Here is a 4,958-nt window from a genome sequence, read left to right as displayed (position 1 = left end):
AATACCATTTCAGTACCAATAAAATTGAATGAATGACTATCACTATGAGAAAACCAAGTCCGTCATCCACAAAAATGAGAAGTGGCCAATGTCAGACCGTAGAGATAATAGCCCGAAGGGAGTATGAAGACTAAAATCTCAAACAAACTGAATATCATCTTCTCAATGAGAAGAAAAAAACAACCTATCAGAACATAGGGCTTGTCACATTTGTAATGATTATACCTCGCATCCACACTTGAATCTTGGAGTTGCTGGTCGTTGATATTGAATTCATGAACACCGTTTTTAAGTGCAGCCTTGTTGCCCTTCTCACTATTATGCGGAATCGGAAGATTGAAATCATTCCTAAGCATGAAATTTACTTGTAACCTTGTCCCCTATTACTGTTCTGCGGATCAAAAATTTGGAACGAGGAGCAACAAGATCTTGAGGTGCGACATATAGCATCAGGAGAAAAAATGGCTTAAGTTTGAGAACAAACATCAACAGACATGCAATAATCCTGAAGCTGTCACAAATTCGGGATCCCAGATTATGAGTAAGTAATGCTTAATAACAACCTCATGAAAATGGTATCAATGTGGCTAAAGTTCAGGGAAAACAATTCTTACATTTTACCCACATTCTCTGCATTAAGGCAAACTGATGCATGAACACACTCCATGTTACAACTTTAGATCTTGTGGGCTTTTGTATTTTTACTACATAGTTTTTATCTGCGCAATAAGAAGTTCTCATGTCATTTTTATCCAAACAAATAGTCCAGTTCTAATATTCTTCTAACAAAACCAAAATGCAGTTCTGATGACATTAAAAAAACATAAATCTTCAATTCCCAGGGAAAGAAGTATACAAAGAATTGTAATCCACAAACCTGTGATCACCAAAACAGAAAGCAGGGAGGATAACATAGCGTCCTCATAGTTGTGTCATTTCTGCCATTTGTTGCCAAGTTGCAGGCCAATATTGACATAGAAATTAATTAGCGGAGTTAAATAGAACTGCTAGCGATCAGTGGCCCTTATTTGTGAATAGAAGGCATGTCCAAATAAATCTCATATAGATCAGAAATAACCGCATACAAATTTAGAAAACCCAACCAAACGTCAGCATATAATATATTAAAGTACAGTGGAAGTACCATGAAGAGTGGCATCATTAGCACGACACCCAAGTGCTGAATACCAACACATCTATCATCATCTATATACGTTGCCTACCTACCAAGATAATACATCATTTCCTTGAAATAAGTTCTAGCTAAACTTGAATATATTTCATTTGCAGCGCACAATGATTGCCGAGCAAAAAAAACAAAATCAGAGTTTCAGGTTCAGATCCTTTGAGTACCTTCAGTCAACCTTCTTAAGCTTTGTAGCCACAAATGAACAGATTTTTAAAGAAAACCATTCTTGCATCAAACTTGATTTTCTTTCGGGTTTGTCTAGAGTTATTGCACATCTAAGTGTCTCAATCAAACTAAAAAGGAAAAGAAAAGGACAACCGAAAATCTTGCACGAATCTTCGCATAAAATCAATGATATAGGACTTAGATGTGCAATACTTAGGGCACATCTAGATGTGCTTTAGCAAAACTATTTTATTTAAGGTGTGCTGATGAACACTTGTCGATGTGCAGCATAACCTATGCCAGGTCCGCCCAGGACCCTAGATAGGCATTAGGTCGAACATATGATCACCAGTACAGAGAAAACGTAGAAACTCCATTTAGATGACCAGTGCTCGAAACATAGATTCAACCTAAAAAAATGGATAGCAATACCTTCACCTGAGCAATAGCATCAGCAAGGAAAGTAATATGTAATTCTAGAGAGGTAAACACATATATGTCCTCTCAAAATCCATATTCCAGTGAAATGTCATTGTCTTACTCTCCTTCTTGTAGTATTTATAACTCTTTTGAAGGAAAGCTTCACTAAACAATTGACAAACTTGCGTACCATTCAAGAGAAAAAGCAAGACCTGTTTTCTTATGTATTCATTGGGTGTAATTCAGCATCACAGAATCTCACCATCTTAGGAGAAAAGATAAAATTTGTGCAATGGAGTTTTAATATCAGAATCTATCTTAGATGTTGCAAGTCAAAACTAAAAGCACTAACATGGATGATTTATCCCCCGTCACCTTAGCGAGGCCAGAAGCGGTCACAGGGTTAGAAAAGCATGGGGCTTCATCGTTGTTTTGTCTGTAAGCAACAAAATAGTGTGACAACAAAGTTGGTATAGATACATTTACCAGCTTGGCACTTAGAAACAGTGTTTACATATACTACGACAATGTGAACTGCAGATTGAAGGTGTCATGGCCTAAATTTAAAATAATAGCACCATGGTGTGATAATCTTATGGTGCTGAATAGTTTTAAATAGCGCGCTAAGTCTCTTAGCGGTGGACCTCTTCTAAGTGCTATAGCGTGCTATTTAAAATATTTGCTCATGTGTTTGAATCAACGTCCCTTAGCGCAAGACCTCTTGTAAACGCTGTAGCGGGCTATTTAAAACCATGCCCGCCTGAACACAAATGTCGAGTAAGAACGAACGCCCATTTTAGTTATATTGATACAGATGATCCATTAGCGATTCCAAATAGGCTGCCCAGCAAAATACGACCCCCACCGTAGAGCACACAAACCAACGAAGGAAGATGCTTGCATGTCATCCAATATTCTGATCTAGCAATGATCTGTACCCTCCTATTTATCATCATTTATTCACAGTAACTCCAAAAGAGCAAGAAAAAAAAGTAGTGACCATGGTAAATAATTTACCAGCATCAAAGGCTTGTGCTCCCGATTGTAATGGATATGTTACACTTATATATCCTGCGAACTGTAAAGCCATGATCTACTAATTAGCTAATTCTAATGGTCTGTAACAATATGTAACAATTTGCCAGGAAACTGAATTATGAGGAAATGCATAAATGAATGTTATGGTTCTAGTGATGTGCAGGAACGCTGCCTCCTCCTTTCATTGAATTATGTGAGGGTAAAACACGGGTCTTCCTCCCCCGCCGGCGAACAAAATGATGAGCCATGCCATCACGCTTCCCTCTTTTCTTTTCTTTCATCCTTCTTCATTCTCTAACCACCGGTGCAACCGTACATGAGGCATCACGCCGCCACCGAAGTCATCTGCACCCGCCGCCGCCGCCCCAGATCCGGTCGCCTCCGCCTATTCCTAGCAGCGACAGAAGCGCCGGCGTCCTCCACGAGCTCCTTCGTGTCGCCTCGACGTCTTCACCATCGCCTTCCATTTGACCCGGCGAGATGCGCCGCCGACACCTGGACCCCGCATCCCCGACCGCCTCGAGCCGCGGCACCCGCACTCCTGCACGGCCCAGCAGTCGCGGACTCGGCGCTTAATGCGAGGCTAGGCGGAGGAGCGTCGGGCGACGAGCCGCTCCCAAGGACGGCAGCTGGGGCCCCTGATTGTAGCGCGTGCAGTTCTTTTAGATGATCCACGTTGAGGCTTCTTGTTCATGTGTTTGAGTTTAGAAGTGGCGGGAGTAGGATATGATGTATAGAAGGAAATCATTTGCGTGATTTCAGGATCGAGATCATTGCCTTCCGTGATTGTAGGGGACGCGGGATCGCAGAGACTCCTCTCGTGGTGGAGTATGGTCAGTCATTGGAAAACGCTAAGCGCACATCATAGAGGTATTAAATAAATAATGACGGTTAGATTTAGTCTTATGGACTAATTGTATGGTGTTGATTGGTTTGTGAGGTGTTGTGGGACTAATTACGGGGTGCATATAAGAAAGTTCTTGTTTGATTGTTTAATAGTAGTGGAGATACTCCACGCCGCTCTGCCTCTCCCGTTACCTCCTCCGCATTGAAGGTGTTCCGAAGAGCATTGGAGGGGGTGGACCCAACAACCATCATGGTTTTCTTCAACAAGCCTTGCTGACTAGTCACACACGCACCAGGGCTTGCCACTCAAGGAGTACCAGGACAATCAATTTGTGGGTACTTCAACATCCACACCTCCATGATAATTTATACTTTCGACCCAGGTGGATATTTCACGTCGAATGTCATGCCTCATGTTTCCATGTTTTTAGCATCCATGTATTGCTCAGATCATGATTTTGTGTATCTTATTTGTTGTAAGGTGAGATTTAAAATGCATTGATTTTTAATCACATCATATATATATATATATATATATATATATATATATATATATATATATATATATATATATATATATATATATATATAGTTTGCTATCAGAAAATTACAGTCTATTAAGAGAAAAGTGCGTCACTGCAATCATTTCCCTCATTCCATGCCATTTCTTCATTAGCTCTTTGTTACTAGTCTTATGTCTAAATCTCATCTCTCAATGTTTCACGCCACTTACTACTCCCTCCGTCCCATAATATAAGAGCGTTTCTAGTGTCAGAAACGCTCTTATATTATGGGACGGAGGAAGTAATTCCTATATGACACACATGAAAGTGTGCTTTGACAGATATATCAAGGAAACATCCACATCTTGTTTTGATATATTTTATATAAATTCATAGCTCACTGGTCATACCATTTTCATTTGTGACATAAAAAAAATCTTTGCCTTCCCCAACCACTACACATCGAGATTCCCTTTTTGTTGGGATTGCAACATGGTCAATTAATTCATTCAAAGTTTACCAGGAGGAGGTTAATCAAGGAAGTACAATCGCTAAATTTAATTTTTCTTTGTCAAGAACATAGACCAAAACCTTCTCCTTCTAGATCCTCTCCTTATATTGCACTAAGGTTTTGAAGTGTACTATGGTAAATCTGAAGTGCAAGCGGTGCTGGTATCTATAGTTTCCTGTCATACCACTTAAATTATTCGACATGTATGGATGCAGAAAATATTTTGGCTAGTTGATACCAGTCAGCATTTGCTCCACGGACAAGATCTTTCTTGTAGCACTTTCAG

This window comes from Triticum dicoccoides, chromosome 6A, assembly GCF_002162155.2.
Source record: "Triticum dicoccoides isolate Atlit2015 ecotype Zavitan chromosome 6A, WEW_v2.0, whole genome shotgun sequence".
Classification (NCBI taxonomy): Eukaryota; Viridiplantae; Streptophyta; class Magnoliopsida; order Poales; family Poaceae; genus Triticum; species Triticum dicoccoides.
The sequence above is the reverse complement of the archived record's forward strand: the minus strand, read 5'-3'. Positions refer to the sequence as shown.